At 29.6% G+C, this 25,744-nt stretch overlaps 1 pseudogene across 1 annotated transcript; it reads right to left on the bottom strand.

The window, feature by feature from the left end:
* Positions 1–5,145: 5,145 nt before the first annotated feature.
* LOC145933201 (uncharacterized) lies at positions 5,146–7,756 on the bottom strand (annotated as a pseudogene). The gene is made up of 6 exons (XR_014424828.1): positions 7,618–7,756; positions 7,000–7,219; positions 6,376–6,879; positions 5,948–6,101; positions 5,583–5,735; positions 5,146–5,485 (listed from the first exon to the last, which is right to left on the bottom strand). The product of XR_014424828.1 is annotated as an uncharacterized LOC145933201 (transcript).
* Positions 7,757–25,744: the final 17,988 nt, after the last annotated feature.

The raw sequence follows: 25,744 nt of genomic DNA on the forward strand, positions 1-25,744 counted from the left end.
ATATATTAATAAAATATGTATAAATGGAAAATTTTAGTTAGTAATCGCTTGTAAATAAGAAAAATAAATTTTATGATTTATATGAACGAAATTGATATCAGTATTATTATTAATATTATGATTATTTATTGTTTCATGTAATGTTTTAATAATATTTACTTTATTATTCTTTATGAATCTTTAAATGTATCGGCAATGTGCACACACACACGCGCGCGTGCGTGATAGCGTGCGTGCGTGAGTGCGTGCGTGCGTGTGCATGCGTTGGTGCGCGCTGTGTGTGCGTTGGTGCGCGCTGTGTGTGCGTTGGTGCGCGCTGTGTGTGCGTGTGTATGTGGGCGCGCGCGCTATTTAATTAATAATTTATATTTAGTTTGCTTGTACGCGATTAAAAAAAAGAATCACGCGTTAGCCAGAGGCCTTGCGCTGAGTCAATCGTTAGTGTTCGCGCCACTTATCTAACAAAGTGGCGTGCTGCGCGGATAGCCTTGCTTCACAAATTGCAAGGCTCGAAACTTGCTGGCCTTTCAAATTCGAACGGGCAACTGTCACCTTACAAAATAATAAGTACTTTCTCTTCGACTTTCTGGAAGATTCCTTGTTGCCTTTGTGTAAAGCCTAAAAACCTTTTCCCTGTTGGGAATCTTTCTAGATCGGAATGATAAAACTGTGTGCCCGGTTGGGCACCACTTCTTTTTTCGCACGCATTAAGAGTCAGTCATTATCACAATTTCTTCAGATCGTTCTTTTTCGCGCCTGTCATAATTCGACCCATTATCTAATTGTAAATATAGATCATATAACATATTAACATAAAGAGAAGAAAACAAGGAAAAGATTAAGAAAGATTAATGCCCGATTCCTCCAACATGGTTCAATATTTGAACCGAGTTTACACTCCGATCAATGATATTTTGCGTTCCACCAAGTTTTTAGTGAAAGTTCAACTCAGTTGAACGGCGTTTATCGTGAACGCTAATTTTTGGTCAGTTAACTAATTTGAACGGCGTTTAAGCAGAAGACTTAAATATGGCAGTGCTAAAAAAATATGACAACTGCAACTGTTTAGGAGTTATGACTTTCTGTAATTAATTCTTTTAGAAAGAGATATATATATGATATATATGTGATATAGCTTTTATGTTAAATATATTATTTTCTAACGAGAATAATTCAATGTTGTTTCAGTTCATTAGAAACAATGATTAACATGCATAAATAATATAATAAATATGAATTAAATTCATTAAAATATAAAATTAATTTTAAGGCCGATATTTATAGTCCGGTCTGATAAAGTATTTCATATCAAAATAAAATCTTTTATTGATTCCATAACATCTTAAAAATAAACCTGAAATGATAAAGATTATTTTAGAGTTATATGTAAAATGCTATGTAGTCAATGAGAGATTATCATCACAGATAAAAGCTATAGCCGGATAAGATAGTATAAAGTTTCCCCGCGCAAAATGACTTAAAAGTATTTGTGCAATACTTCTACACAAAAAAAATGTTTTTTAGCGCAGTTTATAACCCTTCACTCCCTCCCTTTTTTACATAGTAAAAGAAACAAGTCTTTTTAATTTAATTTTTCTTGATATGTTTATGTTTATGTATACTTGATATAAAAAATATGTTAACAAGAAAAAATGTTTCTTTTTCACAAGAAATTTTTAAAAAATTGATATTTACTAAATTGTTTGAATTTTAAAAATTAGAAAATAAGATTTTTCACAAGATTCTTATAGAAGACGCCTTGAAAAAAATTCTCGGATATTCCTCTCAAAAGTTGATAATTTATGCAATTTATTTAGATAAAATTTTCTGATTGGTGCAACATATTTAAAAAATCACATTTATTTATATTTAAAAAAATTAAAAACCATATTTTTACCCTATTTTTTATTTGCATATGAATCTAAACTTATGCATTAAATATAGTTATGAATACTTATTATTGATATAACTATATCTATTTTAATGCTTATATTATAAACTTTCCATCGCTTATATTTAATCGCTTATATTTATAACATATTTCAATAAGTTTAAAAATAATTCATAAAATAAGTTTAAAATATTTAAAACCAGATTTAATGTATAAGTTTAGATTTATATGCATTTTATGTGAAGAATAGCGTTATGTAAAAATAGTTTTTAAAATGGTTAAAAATGGTTATAAAAATAGTCTTTAATTTTTAAACATTTTTTGCATTAATAAAATATTCTGAATAAATTGCATAAATTTTCATTTTTTGAGAGAAATATTCGAGAATTTTTTCAAGGCGTCACTTCTATAAGAATTTTGTGAAAATCGCATTTTTTAATTTTAGGAATTTTTTAAAATTCAAATTCAGTAAAAATCAATTCAAAAAATTTTTTTTAAACAAATAACATTTTTTCTTATTAACATATTTTTTATATCAAAAATTCTTACTTGTAAACTTATATCAAGAATAAGCATAAACACGTTAAAAAAAAAATAATTTAAAAAGAAACAGGTTTTTACTATGTAGGAAAGAGAAGGGATGGAGGGTTATGAACCGTTAAAAAACTTTTCTTTTTGGTTTAGAAGTATTGTGCAAATACTTTCAAATTTAAATCATTTCGCGGTGGCACTTTTTACTATCTTATCCGGTTATATAGATGGATGGGTGCATTTTGACTTTAAGAAAATTTTCAATGTTAGATCCGTCCGTAAATACTGACTTTAATATTATATTTGGATTAATTTTTCGTTTCTCGCAGCAGAATAAACATGACAATTGTCAACGAACGCACCAGTATAAAAAATTTAAAATTTGAAGATAAAACCTCACAAATAATGATCGTGGACCTATCGTTGATGACATTAAAAGTTGAAGCGGATCAACATCAAACAGTTAGAAATGCGTAGAACGGTGAATGTGTGTGTTTCTTTAAACCTTTTAGTAAAAATATTTTTTAATAAAAAATTTAAAGAAAATATTTTTCAAACTTAACTTTATATTAATCAAAGTAAGAACCGTTCTACGCATTTCTAACAGTTTGACGTTGATCCGCTTCAACCTTTAATGTCTTAACCTTGTCATCAACGATAGCCTCAGGTCCACGATCGTCATTTGTGAAACTTTTATCTTCAAATTTAAATTTTTTATATTGGTGCGTTCGTTGACAAAGTTCTCACCAAATGCAGCATTAATGTTTCGAGCGGTTGCTGCACATTATGGCCACTTTTCTACTCATATCAAAAAAGCACACGAAAATCACGTTTATTCATACTGGAAAAAATGAAAAAATTTAATCAAAATCAATTAAATTAAAGAATAAAATCAGATATAAAAAGGCAAATTTTGAACTTTAAAATGATATATAAAAAATATACAAATATATAAAGATTTTTATTGACAAAGAAAGAAAAAGTTGAAAAGTTTACATTGCAAAGTAGGACATTTTATATGGAACAACTTAATACTATATCCGAATTAACATACATAATGTAATAAATGTAATAGTATTCAAATGGGACGCTTCCCATTTTTATCTATATGTTCCTTTGTATCAAAATTATACCTTTCGAGTAAATCCGGAAAACGTAACGACAAAAGTAACGGTTAAATTCGTTACTCGTTACCGAAAAATGTAACAAAGTTACTTTTTTCGTTACAAATAAATTTTGTAACGCCGTTACCGTTACAGTTACCGAAAAAAAGTAACTGCAACGGTAACGGCGTTACAAGTAACGCGTTACTTCCCAACCGTGCCCTTAACTATATGCACCAATCACATCATTCGATACAAATATAGTTTGAGTTAGCACTCATAAAGCTGGGTACAGATTTGAGCACAAATGCGAATGAGGCAGACCGAGGCTGCACTGAATGCCTCAGACTGCAAAATAACGACTCTGTACGAAGACGCATGAGGCAAGTCGAGGCAACTGTTCGATGTTGCTCCAGTCGTTCGGAGTAAACAGAACGAAAATGGCAGACAACAATGTTGCAGTGTCTTGTGCGAGTTATTATTTTATATAATTTGTTGAAGAAAAGGAAAGAAAACGAGAAAGCAAAAAGCGTTTGTCAATACAATTATATTTGAAGAGAAGGCGATTAAGCAATGTTAACAACATCTTTTTATTACCCAGATAGCAAGTTGTCCACAAGTTGCTGTCAATTTGCTTGAAATTGCTTTGATTAAGTTGTTTTCAATATTGAGGAAAGCGGCTTCCGATTTTGCCTATTAGATTGTCGAATGTTATTGCTATCGACAATTGTGAACAACTTGAGAGCAACAGTTGCTTTCTTAAGAATCGTTTGTATAAAAAGTTATTGGCAATCACAGAGCAACATGACGAAAACAGTTTTCGTCTAAAATCTTAATACAATTAGTTGCTAGTAATCTGATGGATATTTTGAAGAAAACCGTTGCCATGAAAAAAAGCTCATTTGATAGGATTTTGGTAGGTTATTAAAGATAGAGTTTTTGCAATACCGTCTTTCAGATACGGTGAACGCTAAAGTCATGTTATTGGATAACTGCATGCGCAGTAGGTTTTTATTTTTCGACTTAATAACGTAACTTTAGCGTTTACCGTATCTGAAAGACAGTATTGTAAAATCCTCTTATATATATATAATATATAAAAACATTCATGACGATTGGAAATATATATATTTGATGATTATCAGTTCGTTATTTAGTACAATTTCGTTAAAACACTTGACAAAATTTTCATATAATAATAATAATATTATATATATATATATATATATATATATATATATATATATATATATATACGATAATATGTATATATATGTAAATTGTTTTATTTTTTTTATGAAATTGCCACCATCACTTATTATTTCTTAATCACATTTTATGTCACTCAATTTATATACATATCGGAATTATGATTCGCACTTAATATATATAAGCCTAAATATATATTTTTTAACATATAATAACTTTAGACTTTATATAACTTTTACTTTATAACGTGTTACAAATATACGGTTATAAATGCATAAAATATAAATATTATCAATTTCTTCAAAGAAAAAACAAAATTAATTTCTTTATTTTATGTATCTTATTAAAAACAAAAACAAAAATTTAACTAAAACTTGATAAAAGAATATCTATGCAAGATCTTAACCGTGTATTCTTAATCGAAAATTATAAAAGGATAAAATTCATATATAAAGTTAGTCATCAATATTTGATGAATGCTCATCGCTCTCGTCGCTGTTATTTATTTCCATATCTTCATCGTTATTGTTATTTTGTGGTTGATTTCTATTGTTCTCGTGATTGTCAATATCTTCATCATTGTATAATGCATCTGCAGCAGCCTGCAAATTTCTTCGGTTTCCTTGTACACCTAGATGTCTGGCCCTGGCATTTCGAAATCGTTGTTTTGCCACTTTTAAAGATGCGACGACTTCTCTTTGAAATTCTTCCCTGGTTGGTTTAGGGTAGTACCGATTCGACGCTACGGCTTCTGAAAAATAATAGATAATTTATTATTAAAATAGATGATTTAATATTAAAACCAATATTGTATAAAAATGAGACAGTGGCATAATTAATATACGTACGGTAAATTGCTTGACATAAAACTGTATTATAGAATGACACTTTATCATTAACTCCCCCCACGTCAATTGCCTGGCCACTTGCGTCGTTATGGCTTCCTTCATGCATTGATGCACGCTATCTTTTAACGTTACACAGTTTAAAAACTTGAAGTAGTGTACCCTGATAAAGTCACGGTGAAAATAAACATGAAAATAAATATAATATACATGAAGATTGATTCGCACGATTCAACAATTTAAATTCTTTACGAAATTAATGTCGAGATGAAAAACGAATTCTGATTATATGTATACAAATAATTTTACAATATATATAATTAAAATATAAAGTTAATTTGTATACATTAAAAATGAATTAATTTAATACTTACGACTTCATCGTAAACGGCGTTGTCCTTTGTAAACATTTGTATTGTTTGTACTGTCGAAAATGGAAGGATTTGTGGTTTCATGGGAATTCTATTAATAACATAGGATTCGAGTTTTTGCTCTATTGAATCCAATCGTTCATTTGTTCTTCTGAAATTGATTTTAATTAGTAATATTATAAAACAGCATTAGTGTGAAAAGACCAGATGTAATATTAACGGTAATAATCTAATTGATTTGTTATTTATGTGTAATATTTCATATTTATCGAAACTTCTAAGTATATAAAATTATCTAATTGAATATTGAATAATCTAATTGATTTGTTATTTATGTGTAATATTTCATATTTATCGAAACTTCTAAGTATATAAAATTATTATCTATCTTCAATGTTAGTTTAATAAGAAAATATATAACATACTGTATTGTATGTTGTAAATCGCGAAGTATTTCAATAACTTGCATTTCATTTCCTTCTTTTCTTTCTGCTAATGGTGCATTATTTTCCAATTGTATTTGCTGCATAATTTGAAATGGCTCATTATTAATTGGTGCTGTATTTCCCAATTCTTGGATTTGACTTGATTCTTCCAATTATGGATTTGCATTGACAAATGCAACATTTGAAAAAGATGGTTGTAAATTGTGTAGCAATTGCTTTTCATTCTCCAAGGGTTGAATATTATGTGGTTGAGTAACTGTAATAGTTTCCGCAATTCCTTTATGTTGCATGTCATTCTTCATTAAATGTATGTTTGAGTCTTGAGTACCACGATAAAATCTGTTTTCATTAATACTGGATTGTTGCGATATACTTGTAGCATTATTCGCATTAAACGAATACGAATTATTAACAGCTTGTTGTTGCATATTTTTTGCAAAATTGTTCGTTGTGTTTTGTTCAGTATTATTAAAATTCTGTCCACTGAGAGGTATTGAATTATACGATACTTGATTATACTTTTGATTTTGATTATACGTTTCTTTGATTTGTGTTTAGAATTTTTATTGGATTTTGATAGATCTGATCGGATATAATGCGCACCTTTGTAGCTGTCGATTTTGAATTCTTATTGAAATTTGAATTACATGACACATTTTCATCATTGATAGTATTGCGGATATTCTGTAAAGTAGTTGAAACTTTTTTCTTTGTTTTTTCTTCATCAATATGTTTAGATTTTTTAGTTTTCACTTCTTCTTCGCTTGAAGTGATTTCGAATCGATGTGGCTTTTTCAGTAATCTTTTTGGACGATGTGTGGATCTGAAAACAGACAAGAATAATCTGAACGTTAATATTGTGAAGATGAACATAAAATATAAGTATGACTTTTATAACTATTTAAAAAATTATAAAAAATTCAACAATATCATTGTACTATTTTAACAAATTGTAACCGCAAGATTTATTATGCTAAAGATTAGAACAAGCAATGTATCGAGTTTTTACGAAAATAATGTTGGGTATCAATAACGAGCATGCAGACAAAAAATCGTTTTACAAATCTGAAATGTACAATGTATAGCAATTATTTCAAAATTAATATACTTCAAAATTTTCGTATAGAAAGTGTAAAAAGATGGATTTTTTTCCTTTACACTATGAAAGATTTTTTACACATATATATAACAATACAAGAGTTTATATGTGCAGTTACAAACCTTCAAATATTTTAAGATTGATGTGATGTTTGATGTGATGTTACAATTTTTTTACGCATAAAATGTTAATCACTTTTGATAGCAAAGTTTTTATTATTATTACTTATTATAAATATATATTATACAGACTTTATATTAGTATGTCAACAATAATAAAATAAGTTGTTTTGTTTATTATTATTGCATTACTGCAATAATAAATTTGCCTTTTACTATCTTATCTCGTATTACTTTATTAGAAAAAGTAAAATAAGGCATTCTAAAACATTTAGCTTTGACATTTTTTAATGGAATAATATCATAATCATGAGCTAATTCAGAACATTTGTAAATACCGATTGAAGATGAGCTGATGCCAATACTGTTAAAATCTGCTAGTTGCAAAAATTTTGTGACGACAAGGAAATAATTATTTTCATATTGTAAAATATTTTTTACGCAACATATACTTGAGTCTAATAAAATACAACAATCGTCGCGTACACAAACACCAATTGTCATATCTGGAGTTTTTAAAAATTTGTATTGGTTATATGTTTTAGAATTATCGTCAGTAGAAGGTAAAGGACCTTGTTCATGTTTTTTCCACACTTTAATATAATTATTTTGAACAACAAATTTTTTTTTGCACTGTTCTTGCTCTGCACGTCTTGCAGCAATTTGTTGCAAGGAAAGATGTGGTTTTCTACACATTTTTCTAAAATAAACCATATTGCTTTCATATGGAAATGCTGAATAACTATCTAAAGGGCCAAATCGGAGTACATCTTCGACTAAATGTAAAATTCCATGTATATTGTATGATAAAAATGTTGGTCCATAAATGTCCTCACAAAGTAACACAAAATTTTTTATAGCTATTTCAGAAAAAACTAGATTTCTATTTGTATTATATACAGACGAAACAAGAATGCGCATGGAGTAATGAAAAAGTAAAAAATGATCATATATGTAATCCTTAATAATTCCTTTAAAACATACTATTCCAATATATAACATAATTTGACGCCATTGAGTGGCTTTAAATTGATCACAGTTAATAAGCGATTCAACACGGCGTGCAAATTCTCGTGGACAGTATTTTGACATAACTTTCAATCGGTTTGAAATAATTTGGATTTGAATTCCTGATAATTTTGTGTTTTTTGTATAATTCCCGCGTGTCCATGTCAAAATTAATTTTTTCATTACTCCCAGGCAACACAAATGCATATATTCGAAGACAACATCTTTAACCATATCAAAGGGTAAATGAGATAATGGACTTGAATATTTATGATGCTCCTTATCTATTTGTTGTATATACTCTTCATTTATGCGTCGCCGATACTCAACGCCTCTAAGTACCGTATATCTACCAATACTAAACCCGTTAACTGTACATTTTGAGCATGGGCTGAAAGAACAGTGATTTTTATGCCCTAAAATAAAGGCTCTAGCTGGCGCATCTGCGATAAAGCATCGTAATTTTATTGAGAATTTTTTATCTTTAAAGATGATACCACCCTCATTAAAAATTTCATGTAAATCTAAGTTACAATAATGGAAAAATTCTTCTGCACTGTTAGATTTTTTTGGACCTTTATACACTCCTACAATTTCTGGAATACATTTTGGAATATTAGCAATTCTGCACTGAATTGGCCAAATATCATGTTTTCCACTTTTATGTAATTTTGCACCATCCGTACTAATGTCAATTTCGAGAACATCAGGAATTAATAAAAAATTTATCTGTTGAAGGATCCGGACTAAGCATTTTTTCATTCCAATATGTAAATATTCTCCTGGCTCAATTTTATGTAAAATTGGGCGAATTCGTGGTGTAAAGAGCAATGTTCGAATATCTTTAGGTAAAAATTTGAAGCATTTATGAGTTCTTAGAACTGTTAAAATGCTATTACCAAGAACGTGATTTGCATCAACTAGAATAGCTGCTAAATTCTCCCTAAAAATTACTTTATCATGTTTATTCATAATTTCAATTCTATCTAAATTGTTTTGACATAAATTAGTACATTGTTTATTTGGAGAAAATTCTGCAATCGGAGCAAGAGTCTCTTGTGCAAAATAATTTACAATGCAGTCTTTAAAATTTTGAGATTCCATAATATTTTCATTAAAGTTTTCAAGCGAAGTGTTTACCGGATAAACCAAATGATTATCTATCAAAAGTGATTTTGTCACATCAACTGCTTTTTTTATAATTTGTTTCTGACGAGCTAATCTTAATTTTTGTTGCCTTTTCGATACCATATGAAGAGGCTTGTAATAGCGCGAATTGTTAGCTTCCAACTGGATTTGCTTCATTTTTGAATTATTAGATCCATATATATTTTTTACACTGCAAAAAAATTAAAATTTAAGTGGCTATATATAATTAACACCTTGGTCTTCCAGGGAATATATATTATATACATAAATTGTTTTAAAAATTCATGCACTAAATGAAGCACATAATCTTTTATGCTGATATATTTTTTCTAGTAAAAGATGTGTTGAATAAATAATAGAGACTGAGATATTTATTTTGAAATAGAATAACATGTGCAAAAAAGTAATTTCCAAGTACAGAACTATTATTATTTATTGCAAAGCACATAGAATGCTTAAAAGTATTCGTAGTAGTTATTATATATAATTGACTGTATTAGCTATAAAAATGTTTATATTTTTTATTATCTTTACTATCAGATATTTAAATATATCAGAGAAAATATAAAAATGTAAATGAATCATTGGAAACTCACTTCGCTTATTGCAAACAATGTATGACAAAAAATATTGTTGCAATGAGAGATTATAGGTTAGGTTACAAATTTTGCGAATGTATAAATAATATAATATGTTTATATATAATATGTTAATACTTACTGCATAGTATACTGCATGAATATCTTCGAAATATACTTTTTTCAAACGAATAACTACACTATTGTATATTTATATACGTCTTGCGTCTTTAACGTAAGTAACGTACTGCATACAGTGATGCGCTGCAAGTTTGTGGGATTCCCAGCGGGAATTTGCGCATGCACACCGAACTGTGACGTCGCTTACGCATGCGCATGAAAGTTCCCGATAGGAAAAAATCCCACGGCAATGATAAAAAAGTGATAAAAAATAAAAAATCTACAATATAAACGTGAACTATAGATTTTTTGTCACTTTATGCGCATAAAATTTTTTAGTATATATTAATATTATTTATATAGCAGTACACATATTTCCATTCAATTGGCAGAAATATCAACTAAATATTTTACAGAAACCGTTTACAACAGATTGAGACAACTTTTATGGCAATAAGTACGCTACAGCATTTCCGCTTGTTTGCGGTAACTAGCAACTATTGTTCGTATAATGCCTTTATGTTAACCTAAACAAAATTACTATTATCTTGATGATAGCAACATAATGACAACTGAATGAAAACTTGTGTCAAGCAACGATTTTCCTTCTTATGCCAAGGAACGCTTGGCTATCTGGGTTAAATGATTTGTTGGCTGACATTTATATAACTATTTTCTGTACTTATATTATGGATAGTTTAGTCACTTTTGTTCTGTCGTGCGCGGATGACTTTCGAATACGTGCTTGGACACGTCCAAATTAAGCGCGAATTTTCTTTGATTGACCGACAGCATTCGGCTCGGACCGAGGCAATTTGCCGCGCCTCAGATCAACGTATACACTTGCTCATGCAGCCTCGGCCTGCCTCGTTCACATTCGTGCTCAAGTCTGTACCCAGCTTAAGGTATACGTTTAGTTGATCGTAACGAAAGTAAAGTTGGTGGAAAGCAAAACAAGTTGATTGAAGATTAAACTGCGATTAAAATTGAACGCAGTTTAATGGAACGCTGAACTGAACCACGTTGGCGGAAACGGGCATAAATAGTTTAATTAAATAAATAATAAAAAAGATGAACAGAAATAAGAACGGACGTGACAGATGACAAGTAAGTCACGGCCAAGTTCGAAGAAGCTGACAAAACAAGTAAGCAAAAAAATAAGAAGCGTGACTCGGTCACGGTCGCTGCATTCCTTCCTTCTCGATCAATTAGCATATATCCGAGCGCGAGAAAAAGACGCGATCGCTATATCCACGAAATCTCTGATTATAAAGTGTGATAAAGTGCTACGAATAAACTTCTTTTACGAAAAGTATGGAGTATCTATACTTTGTGCGTGGGTTCTAATCCTTTGGGCGTAAAATCCCTTCTTTAGCGGCTACAGGCACAACATAAATTGATGGCAGCGGTGGGATCACGTCAGCATAGATAAGACAGAAGAGGAAAATTTGCTACGCACCATTTACGCAAATCTAGAAGAAACCCTGTAGTAAGTCGCCACCATATCGAAAAAGGTCAGGCATCGCAGAAAAACCACTTGTCAATAACCTACTATAAGCAACTACAATTAAAGGACAACCCATGTGGAAAATTGTTAGGGTAACCTTAAAAAACTTCGAGGCCTTTAAGAGCTTAAACATGGAGTACCTATTAGGGATTTCCACATTACTGCCAGATTAGGTCCCACTAAGGCGATATCAGTTTTCAGTAGCTGATTTAATGTATAGCCTGAATAAGGAAAGCAATAAGGGCCCTGATAGGGCTTGATCAAGATAGCGATTATTAAAATAAATTATGATATTTATTTTAAAACCTAGTCGAATTTTGATAGGGAAAAAAGCATTAGGGTGTAAATAAGTTAAAAACTCATTAAGGCATATTTCGATCAATGTAAAACAATTTTTATTTTTTATATATTAAAAAATGTTTTAAAAATACATTTAAATATAAGATTATTATTACATTCTACTATACATGAAGTAATGCCAATACATATGTATGAACTCTTCCATTAGGTTGGTTTGAGAGCTTTAATGCAACTAATTTTTATTGAATATTTATTATTGAATAAACAACATCCACGGAAGTCTTTGTTTTAATTTTTCATACGTGAATTTTACGTGACTGTGGATAAGTAAATACATCTGTTTTTGTTTTTCAGGCTTTTGCTTCAATGAACAGAGAGTCTTGAGATTCGTTGTATCCAAAAATCTTTTTAATTTTCATTACATATCCATTGCTCAAAAGCACAACGTTATCTGGCATGTTAAAACTAATAATAGTGAAATTAAGTCTCAATGTTTTTATTATTATTTCTCCCTCTTCAAGAATTTTATACTCAATCTGCAATCTAGAGGGAATTTCTATCGGTCCACGAGAAATAATGTTTTTTTCATGCTGCCTGCGACAGAATTGCGCCAACGGTTGACTTGGAGTACTAATTAAATTTTTTATTTTTCGGAAATGGCTTTCAAATAAAAAACAATTTATTTTGCTTAAGTCACAACCACAATTATTTACGTCATCAACGATGTGACAAAGATTATGTATGTTGATAACTTGAGCTTGCTCACCATACAAAATCGGCAGTGATAATACAAATATCTTCAAATATCGTTTCGCTTTTTTTTGTAACACAAAATTAATGTTTCATTGCACAAAATTCTGAAGCTAGTATGAAGTAATAGAAAATGATTGTACAATTGACGAGATACTAAATTTTTCAAAACAATGAGACCGCAATATAAAAGAAAGAATCTAAATTCGATGGTTTTCCATTTAGGGAAACAGTTAACTGCCCTCGGTTTTCTTTGAAATTCTTTTGACATTTGTGCTTTTAAAGACAACATTCTGCGAGAAGAAAGTTCTTGTCTACTTCTTAAGTTCAATCGGACTTTTAATGGTCCGATTAATAAAATCTCTAATATTTTTAGAGTTCTCCAAGGCAAACTAAATGCATGAAATCTAGTGGAAAAATAATAATCATCGATTTCTGGCTTTATCAACTCTAAAGGCGAAATTCCAATATAATGTTCTAGGTCTATTCTCTTTCGAAAAGACATATTAGTTCGTTTTGGGTGATCAACTCCTGGATAAATTATTTGTGTTTTATTTTTTTTAATTACTTTTCCATTACTTTTCTATGGTACATCGTTCGCATACACTGTAGCCACCATGCCCTTTCGCTCCTTTGCAAAAAGAGCGAGCTGAAGTATCAGCAACAATGGTTTTTAAACGATCCTTGAATATTTTCTTGTTTGATCTAAAGCCTTTTTCATGAAGATTATTTAATTTCTTTATAAAACCTTGAAAATAATTGTCCAATTTCCTCGGTTTGCTAGGTTCACTATAAATAGCAACTTCAAATGGCTCATATACATTAAGATCATAGAAAATTTTACATAAAGTTGGCCACAACCCTATTTTTCCAGACTTTGATGGTAGTCCATCTATGTTGATGATTAAGTTAATATCACCGTTGTGAAAATCAGCCAGACATTTTTCTAATCCTCGTGCAATTCCGAAATAAACGAATTCTCCAGGCTCTTTATTTATGGAACAATTTTCCATGATTCGAATATCATACGTTGCATATGAGGTGCCCAAAAAAGTTTTGGCTGTTTTTGGCAAGACAAAAAGTAATCTTTTTCTAAGAATATCCAATAATTGATCTAAGTCTTTATGACTGATGTAGGTGTTAACTGCCCATTCACGAAGTTCTGTAATTTCTGCCGAAGTTGATGTTGATGGTTCATTAAAATTAATTACGCTTGAATTTCTTCTAAGAAATACATTTTTATTCTGAATACTGGATTCAGAATTAGATCTAAATTCTTTGATTCAGGACATCCTTTATTTTTGTATTACTTTCGTTATTGTTGGGATCACTCACAATATCCTTGGAAGTTCCCTCTCCTATGAATGCAGTCAATTTTCTCAAATATTATCAAATAATTTAACTAATTTTTTATTAAAAATTCGTAAATAACTTACTAATTATTTACCACTGGCGGTATTTTTATCCTGTGTGTACATTTCTTTAAGAATATTTTGCATATTCACTTCTTAGTTCTTTTAAAAACATTCTGCTTTTTTTGCGTTTACGTGCAAGTTTCTTCTTATGACTATTCATTTTTTGTATTTTACAACGATAATAAAAAATAATTGATGAACAAAAAATAATAATTAGAAGCGACGTTTATATTGTGTTTCGGTGTACAGGAAAGGTTTACCTATATAGATCTGTGTTTTATTTGTATTATACTTAAATAAGTATAAGTATAGTTATCATAGATATATTAAATATAGATACCACACAGCATGTGATATTGCAATAATATTACAATATTGCGGTAATATTAGAATAAGAATGAAATATTACGGAAATATTACTGAGATATTACAGTGCAATATATCACAATATAATATTTTGTAATATTTATATTATATTGCAGTGTGATATATGATTTTAAAATATTACTATAATATTTTGCAAATATTACCATGTAATATATTACACTGTAATATTATGCAATATCGTATAAATATCATAATAATGTGATATATCGCATACTGCAATTTTTGTGATATCAAAGAATGTTATGTTAACGTAATTTTGATATTGCATTTTTCATATGCAATATATAAATTATTTTAGGAGTTATATTGTAATGTTATATATGTTATTTGTGTTTTTTTGGTGAATATAGACTTCCCTACAGCACGAAATATTGCTAGAATATTGCAAAATATTACTAATATATTATAAATGTAATCATATAGTTCTTTTATTTACCGCTATGTGACGCACGACGCGCTATTTATCTCGTATTTAAGTTTTGTCACGAGAATTATATAAAGCATGCCAAAAGTGGCTATTAGAATTAAATATTTTTATCAGTTTAATTTTTTTATACAATTCCAACACAGGAAACTCAGATATTAAACTGATTATTCAAAAATCGGATAAATAAATGTCCGAATGAATGAAGAAAATCAGAAAGAAGAAATATTCTGCAATATTTTATAAATATTATTGTATTCATGTTGCAGAAAATAAATATCAGCATTATTACAGAAATATTGCACAATATTATTTGGGAGTGGACATATTATTGCAAGCTTTTAGGAATATTGTACGGATTATTCCAATCTTGCAAAACAATATTCCATCAATATATCGTGCTGTAGGGGTATAGATATATTACCGAAATATTACTGAAATATCGCAGAAAGATTTCAGCGTTGGATTTCTGCGGACATTTAATATTACAGCAATATTTATGCAATATTACTGATATATTGCCACGTAATATTACTCAATATTATAATATTATTGCTATATTGCTGCAATATTAAATTACTGTGTGGGGAGCTTTATATATATATCTATCTTACCGTGTGCCAAGATAATTGAGATGCTTTCCTCCCTCGCATGTGCAATCGCGTATTTCTCCTGACAGTCGAGAAACATGAATAAAGAATAACCTCTTTTATTAGAAGTGTCATGTCAAATAAAAAAAATATTAAAAAAAATTTTTTTGCCTATAATATAAATATAAATACTAAATATGACTAAATAGTGCGTTGTTGAAAATTGTCCTAATAAAATAAGAAATGGAAAAATGAAAGAAGGTATAACATTGCACAAGTAAGTAAGAATTTCACTATTATTCATTATTATCCGTTTTTAATTTTTTATTAATTATATTATTATTTACTCTTTATATTAAGAAAAATTATTGTTTTGTTCTTTATATTGTTCTGTTATTCTATTCTTACTCTATTAACTTTTCTACTCTATTAACTATTGTAATTATAAGTTAAATTTTTCTTTTCTTTAGAGTTTCTATAAATAGCAAAGATGTAATTGTTATATCCATAGGCTTCCACGTAATCCAGTTACTTCAAAAAAGTGGGAAGACTGGGTTAATACTATAAATAAATTATATTGTCTTTCAAAAAAGTAAAGAAGTTTACTGTTTATACCGGTGCCTTATTGTGTAATTCTCATTTTGATTTACCATGTTTTAAATTTGGGCAATTGCAACAAAATTCTGTTCCAGCTATTTTTGAAATCTATAGTGGATGAAATAAACAGGTAATTAAAAAAATTCTAAGGCTCTATACATATCTCACAATCAGTTTGAGATTTTTCATTCTATCTTCCCCTCTGACTTCCCTAAAGAGATGTAGGCGAGAAAAATATCGGACCGAAAATATTTGAGAATTCTCGATTCAGCGATTTTGGCCCGAAATTTTTCTCGCCTATATCTTTTGGAGGAGGGATCAGAGGGGAAAATATAGGGGAAACCCGTCTATAATGGACCCCCGGGATAAAATGGTATCCTGTACTTATCTCTCCGATTAGTGTTGTTATCTGCGTGTAGAATTTTATATTATTTCTATCTCTGTCCTGCTATCATGTGTTGAATTTTCGAACAAAAAAAGATCGATATCAAGGCAACAATCAAGTCGTCGTGGACTTATTTTATACAAAGTATCTATTTTGATAAGTACAACACTGAATTCTGTACGTATTAGAAAGTATAGATTGCATTAGTTTTTATCGTTTCTTTTACGTCGGAATATACAGCCGCCGTGTTTATTATTTTCCTTGTATTGGGGTAAAACCGGGTATCTACGTGTGGGGCAAAATCGGGTACACAAAATATGGGATAAAATAATTAAATAATAAAAAAAGCAAGAAGACAGTTTATCTTTAAAAGATAAAAAAGATGTAGCCTGCATCTTTCGCAATAATTTTTACTCAATATTAATCGAAGATATGTAACGTTTTAGACTTAAAAACAAAATTTTCGAGTTATTGGCGGAAGAGGGGATTAAAATATTTTCAATTTTTTATGATTATTTTTCAATTTTTTTCAATTTTTTTTTTCAAGAATTGCACTTTTTGGTATTTTACCCATTCCGATATAAAAAATAAGTATTTACAAAATTAACATTTACTTATTTTGAAGTTTTAAGGGTTTTAAGGGTCGGGGAAAAAGAAAATTCCAATATTTTTAATTTTGTTAATATATTGGAATTTTCGTTTTTCTGACCCTTTAAACCTTTAATACTTCGAAATGAGTATATTAATTTTGTAAATACTTATTTTTTAAATCGGAATGATGTAAAATACCAAAACGTGCGATTTAAAAAAAAAAAGAATTGAAAAATAAATCGAAAAATAGTTTTAAAAAATCGAAAATGTTTGAATCCCCTCTTCGCCAATAGCTCAAAAATTTTGTTTTTAAATCTAAAATGATATACATTTTTTAAAAAAAGTCAAAGGGGTCTCATTGAGGAAAAAAAATAATTTCGGTTAAAATTGATTAAAACACTATTAAATATTCTTTTTTTTAATTTTTTCAGTATATACATATACATATATATGTTTATATTTATGTTCTCTATATTATAGTATATTTTCTTTTAGTTTTTAGATAATTTGCTTCTGCAGTATAATTGTTTTTGTATTATAATAAAGACTTATATTTCTTAAATTACTTTTATATGTAATATATAAATATTATACACAAAACTTTATTATAATTGTATAAATTTATTCGCAGACATTTTTAAATAAAAAATGAATAAAATCTCTCCAAAATATAAAATTTTGTCATGGACAAAATAATCTCATTCTATGTTCGGTATTTGATACATTTATTTAACAAAAATTGATTGAACGCCGCGCATAGATTACAATGTAATAAAGCTTTATAATATATGTATATAATAAAGATTATGCCATAACAAACATATAATTACTTTTTACTTTTTAGATTAAAAAATTAGCTTACGCACAATTGAACAACTAACTCTCGATAAAGATAAAAGATACTCGACGAAAAACACAGTAACAAAATCAATTCGACCCAAACTGAGAAATCAGTACGCTCGACGAAAATTCAAAATATATATTTTTTTTACATATAATATTGCAAACGATCAATCAATGAAACTTTCGTCGTATAAAAAGCTGCGTACTCACCAACGAAGCGAGCACGAGCGAGCAAGAGCGAGACATTCGTTCATGTTCAGAAATGCTCGCTCATGTTCGATCAAAATATTCGCCCAACGTCCATACTGGCATAAATTCGCTTCTGTTCTCGATTGATCCGAGAAGTAATAGCGAGCAGATGGCGAGCGTGATGGCGAAAAATAAGAAGTTACTTTGTGCAAGTGCTGCAGTTAATTTTAAAAGATAATAAAATAAAAAAAAAATAAACGATGGTGGCAAACAACAATGTTTCAGAACAGACAAATAAATTGTGCAAGTCATCTGCTAAGAGACTTGCAAGCAGAAGAAGAATATGGGTTATTTCGACATTTCTGCAGAATGTCGAGATTAGATTTTGAAAAATTATTGCAACTCGTCGAACTAAAAATAATGAAACAAGACACAAACTATAGAAAAGCGATTCCTGCAAGAGAAAGACTTGCTATAACATTGCGATTCTTGGCTACAGGAGATTCGTACAGCAGTTTAATGTATATGTTCCGAACATCGAAACAAATAATATCTAAGATAATACCGGAAGTATGTGATGCTATTATTGAAGTGTTACAGGATTATGTAAAGGTAAGTGAAATAAAAGTAGTAATTTATAAGTCAATTGTTTAATTATATTTTCTAAAAAAGAGAGTATCAATTTTAAAAGTAAAAATTTAAAATAAATTTAATATAATATTTATAAGTGATTAATGTTTATATGTGATTAATGTTGATTAATTGGAAAAAAAGAGGCAACATTATTCCCGAAATTTACATAGTCATTTTCATTGCGTTCAAGAGTCTCCGTAATGTTGGAATAGTTTGTATATGTTGTAGTTTCTGATGAAATAGAAGCAGGAGATAGGGTACTATTATATTGAACTTCTTCGTTATTTGTTGAAATTGTAAGATTTTTTGCAAAATTGGAATTGTTCATGTTCTTGTACGGATTAAATTGCGAATATATACCCATATCCGCATTAAAAAGAATATTGTTTATATGATGTTGCACTATTGCACGAGTACGTGTATCGTAACTTCGCAATTTGAAAGCTACATGTTCGCCATAAACTGAGCAGTCGTCTGTACTTTCATTTCCAAGTTTTTTCATAATTGCATAAGTTTCAGTTAATCTACGGTCTTCAGTAACTTTACTTTTTTTCGGATTTTTCTGAGGGGAAAGAAATTCTTTACTTAACGTTTGTCATTTGCGTTTTGTGCGTAATTATATCATCACTGCTTTCTTCAGTTGCTTCAATTTTAATTTCTTGCTCTTCATTAAAATTTTGTTCTGTATTACTTAGATCATCGTTAGTGATATTCAAGTCTTTATTAAATTCAGCTACCTGGAAGACATGACATTGTCAAAGTATTTGTAAAAAATATATTAATTATATTTTTTCGCTTATTTGTAGTTGCCTAAAACAGAAGAGGAATGGCTAAATGATGCGAAACGATTTGAAGAGTTATGGAATTATCCTAATTGTGTTGGCTCAATCGACGGCAAACATGTGGTAATACAAGCGCCAATAAACAGCGGAAGTGAATACTTCAATTATAAATTAACATTTAGTATAGTTTTAATGGCGGTTGTGGATGCAGACTACTGTTTCATGTTTGCTAATGTAGGATGTCAAGGAAGAATTTCAGATGGGGGTATCATTAGACATACAAGTTTCTTTCAGAAGCTCTAAGAAAACAAACTAAATTTACCATCAAGGAATAATTTATCGAATACAGACAAATCTGTACCTTACGTTTTCGTGGCAGACGAAGCTTTTCCTTTACAAGAACATATTTTAAAACCATATCCCGGTGTTCAACAAAAGGGATCTATTGAGCGAATATTCAATTATAGATTGTCGAGAGCAAGAAGAGTGGTCGAAAATGTATTCAGTATTTTATCTGCTGTATTTAGAGTTTTGCGAAAACCAATTCTTTTAAAGCCTATGAAAGCGGAAAAAGTTGTTTTGGCTTGTATTGGATGATTGCAAAAGTTCGTGCCCGATTTGAAGTTATTACCACCATCTATGCAAATCGGGCACGAACTTTTGCAATCATCCAATATTTACTTGCATAATTATTTACGTAAAAGTGACTCGTCTCGTAACATTTACACTCCACAAGGGAGTTTTGATTTTGAATTAAATGGCAAAATAAAAGAAGGTATATGGAGACAAAAAACGGAAGAAATTTCGTTACTTAAGCCTATACGAAAAATTCCTCGTAAGTCTGCCGCTGCTAATGAGGATAATAGGAAATATTTTGCTGAATATTTTACTACTGTAGGAAAAGTACCGTGGCAAGATTTATACACATAGTCAGTAAGCAAATAAAATTGGAATCTTTACATGGAAGTTCTTATTTTTCGTTTATTTTGTAATAAATAATTCTAAATATTATTATACGCAGATCAATATTGTTCGTTCGTTTACTTACCGTTTTTTCTGTTTCTTGAGTATGCTTGGGCGTATTTTTATCAATTAAAAAGAGTAGACTTTTAAAAGCAAACCACTTTGTATCATATATTTCATCCGTACCCATTCCTGACGCCTTCTGACGGACTTTTTGTCGTTCTCTCCTAAACGACGCAAGAAGTGATTGCATTTTCTTTTTTATTTCTGCGCTTTCGGTTTTCATTAATGCAGCTAATTCATTCCACGCATCTTCTTTTTTACTTTTTATTTTATAATATTTATTAGAAGCATCCCACAAAACGGGACGAGTTCTGTAAGCCTCTATGAGTGTTAAAATTTTATCGTTTGACCATTCCATATTGGACACCCTCTGCGACCAAAGACAAGAAATGAACTGGTAAGAAGTGATTGCTCGCCGAACAGTCGAATTAATAAAACAATCGTCTACACCAGATAAGCGCGAGCATGTTTTTTCTTTGATGTACCGACATCAGCCGGATCATTCGCGAGCACGAGCGAGCGAGCATTTTTCTGTTCGCTCGTGCTCGCTAACTCGTACACACCAAACGATTTTTGAATGCGAATGCTCGCTCACTCTTGCTCGCTCGTGCTCGCTTCGTTGGTGAGTACGCAGCTTAACATAAATGCATTTCCCAAAATGCGTTCGTTGGATAAGTCTAATAGCAAGCAGAGAAACGAAAATAGAGAAAGGACAAAAGTTTCACTCCTGTTAGACAGACGCACGCAAGTTGCACGAAAAAGACAAAGAATTTCCCGAGGAACTACACTGCCAAAGTGGAATCTAATGCTGGTCTGGAAGAGAATGTCAAACAGTCCAGAACCGAAAGAGTTGCATCGATTAATGATAGAGAAGAATTGAAACATGACAAACAAGAAGACGAAAATACGAAAGATGAAAGTCCCGGTCCTTCTAGAGAGACGAGTACGAGTTGCACGAAAAAAAGGAAAGAAATCTCGATGAAATATATTGCCAAGGTGAACGAATCTAATGCTGGTCTAGAAGAAAATGTCAAACGGACCAGAATTGAAAGAATTGCATTGATCAATGATAGAAAAGAATCAAAAAATGACAAGCAGAAAGACGAAAATACGAAGGATGAAGGTCCCGGTTCTTCTAGACTAAAGTTTCCCAAAGTGGGCGCTACCCTGTAGGCGCTGGAGGGATCTGAGGGGGCTTTGCTTGCTTTAGGGGCAGTACGGGGGCGTTGAAAAATTTTTTTAAGCAAACTTATCCACTTGATTATATCTTCAAAATTTCAGTTCCAAATTGTTTTATTTTAACTACGCTTACAATTTTATTATTAGTTAAGATAGGGATAGAGATAAAGATTTCCCGAGGGGGGCGCTGAAAAAAATTATGTTTGAAAAAGGGGCGGTGAGCCAAAAAAGTTTGGGAAACTCTGTTCTAGACAGACGAGCGCGAGTTGCACTAAGGACAGCAGTTTGTATCGTCATCTGAAGCAAACCCACGACGCGACGGCGAGAAGAATTATATACGATTGCGACATATGCGACAAAAAATTCGCTCGGAAGTTACATATGGAGGAGCATCGGCGTTACCATACCGGTGAACGGCTGTACATGTGTAAAACGTGCGATAAGAAATATTTCCAGAAATATCTGTTGAAGAAACACATTGTGACGGCGCACTCGGACAATAAGGATAATTACAAGTGCCATGTGTGCAGCAAGCATTTCAGCGTAAATAGATTGTCGATCAGGCATATACGTACACACTCCGAGGAAAAGCCATATATATGTTAAAAATGTGGCAAAAGCTATAAGCATAAACGTTCTCTCAATCTTCACGAAACCAAATGCATAAGGAATGTGTAATATGTGTTGTAAATCCTAAGTGCGACTTTTGCCGCGAAATTTTACCGGGAACAGGATTTACAGGAGTACATGGAAGTGCACATGGATGACAAGAATTACAAATAACAATTACGACACGAATTTCGACCGGATGGATAAATAAAAGAGGCACAAATATATAGTCAGAGAAAATACACTCGAAGGAAAAGTGTCGTAAGTGTCGATGCTACGTTAGCACAGTTAGCTACGAGCATAATGAAAAATAAGCTCTGATATGTATATGAAACATACTCACACACATATAATGTATACAAATTTAAAGCATATACATATATATATATATATGTATATGTATTTATGAATCTTATATGTACATAGAGAATGAACGTTATTGATGAGATACACCCAAAAAGATAAAGGTTAATCTTAAATAAAAAGACATAGAAAAAATATACAGTACAATTTATTCTCACAGAAAGTTTTACTTACTAGAAAGTCAAATGGATAATTATATTTACATTTATTCTCTGTCTTAAATTTAGACAATTCTTAATAATACTACATTAGAATTTGATTATTATATTATTAATTATTATTTGATCATTATATCAATAATTTTAATTATTTTAATAAATAATAATTCTTGATTTATAATACAATTAATATTGATAATAATTATAAATCAAATTACATAATTATTTATACATATAATAACTATTAATAATAATTATATATTATTAATTACAAAATTGTGTGTACATGTACATATATGTGTATATGAATACATATTACACATGTGTAATAATTATAATTATAATTATAATATTTTTATAACAATTAACAATTATATAATTTAATTTTAATATCTAGAATTCTAAAATCAAGTTTTTTGAGACTAAAACTTGTATATGAAAAACTTTTAAATTATATTTTAAATTTAAGTTTTCTATGTCAAATTGTCAAGCAAATGAGTGAGGTTTTTGTAATATACATTATATATTCGTGTACTATTAATATATTAATGATGGAAGATTTAATTATACAACGATAATAATTTAAAAACTTGCACAGTGTAGCGATTATATAAAGTCAGGACATATTTTTATCATAAAACATCGTTGGACATGTACTGACAATATAGCATTATTGAAAATTGACATTTTAGATAATACTTAAAATATATTCATTTATATTAATGCTAAGTTCTTCTTTTACTTTGTAGTTACATTGTATTATAAATTAAATCACGCAAATCTAGAATATGCTAATACATGTCAGAGCGCAAATTATGTCTTTATGATTATTCATTAGTAGATAATTAAAAAATAGTAACAGTTATTGTACATATAAAACAAAAAATAATTCAATGCAAAAATGTACAAATAACACATCTGGAAATATATATACATATACATATGTTAAATAATTAAAAATAATTCTCAAAGCCAAATTGATTTTCTCATTTTGTTAATTTGCACTGCTATTTTTTTCCTTTCTCATTTATCGCGTCTTAATAAATTCTATTTTTATTGATATGGAATACATTTGATTGTTGAAAATAGAAAAATAATGGATTCTTTTTATATTTAATTTGGTTATACATTATATATATATATGTATATATATATATATATGTATATACATATATATATATATATATGTATATATGTATATATATATACCTATATAAGTTTAATTATACATATATATAATTAATATTCTCTATATCATAGTTTATTTTTTTTTAGTTATAAGATAATTTGCTTTTGCGATATAACTGCTTTTGTGTTATAATAAAAACATATATTTTAATTAAACAATTTTTATATATAATATATAAAAATATTATAACATAAATAAATATACAAAATTTCATTATAGTTATATGAATTTATTATGCAAACATTTTCAAATAAAAAGTGAATAAGATCTCTCAAAAATATGAAATTTTGAAAATGTTAAAATTTTCTTCGAAAATATGAAATTCATATATTATCTTATTTTATGTTCGGTATTTAATACGTTTATTTAACGAAAATTGATGGAATGTTGCGCGTACATTGCAGAATATAATAAAGATGTGTAATTTGTAATATACATATATAATAAAGATCATGCGATGAAAAACATATGATAATTTTTTATTTTTTAGATTAAAAAATTAATTAAGGCATGTTTGGTGAGCTGATCATAATTACTTTAGACAAATTTACAAGACTCGCCGGAAAGCACACACACAGTAATAAAATCAATTCAATCCAAACTGAGAATTCAATTCATTTTCGACTAAGATCCAATATGCATTTTGTTGAAATTCATAGACAGATATGTACGACTCATGCATCGTGACAATTGACTATTATCTTGTGCTTTTGTCATCTCGCTTCTTTAACTATTTTATATCATTATCTATTCCTTGTTCAAAATATACGATTAATATACTTATAAATATACGATTAATATTTCTTCTTCAAGTCTTGAGTTCACGTGTTATTCTTTCATAACGACGTTACTCCGCAACACATTGTCTGGATGTTCTTCCAAATGGGGCACACCTCCGATGGGGTCCAATTTTTTCAGGTGACTTTAGGAGATCATATTAAAGTCAGCTATCAAGATCTAAACCGTGGCTTTTCAATAATTCAAAAGTTATAAACAAAAATATCACTAAAAATTATTAAAATCGATATAAGAAGATTAAGCCTCAATGATCTTGACCTTGACATATGTTGTCAAGATTACTACGTTCTGACTAACATTCAAAAAGTTTTAGACGTCGCTCATTGTTTACGAAAGAGTTACGAACAAAAATGATTCATAAAAAACTGTAATTCTTAATCTTTGAAAGAAAATTCGGATAAACTTCCGAAAAGGGCATACCTCCGATTTTTTTGAAACTACGTATACTTACGTATTTTGACGTGCTGATTACGAATATGATAGTGAAAATTGGCGCAACTTTCATTTTCATGGTGAAAACCATAAAAAATCGTCAGTACTCTGCGTTGATACCACTGCTT

Source organism: Prenolepis imparis, unplaced genomic scaffold, assembly GCF_030444845.1.
Source record: "Prenolepis imparis isolate NDT839.2.m4 unplaced genomic scaffold, iyPreImpa1.0 SCAF_2, whole genome shotgun sequence".
NCBI lineage: Eukaryota > Metazoa > Arthropoda > Insecta > Hymenoptera > Formicidae > Prenolepis > Prenolepis imparis.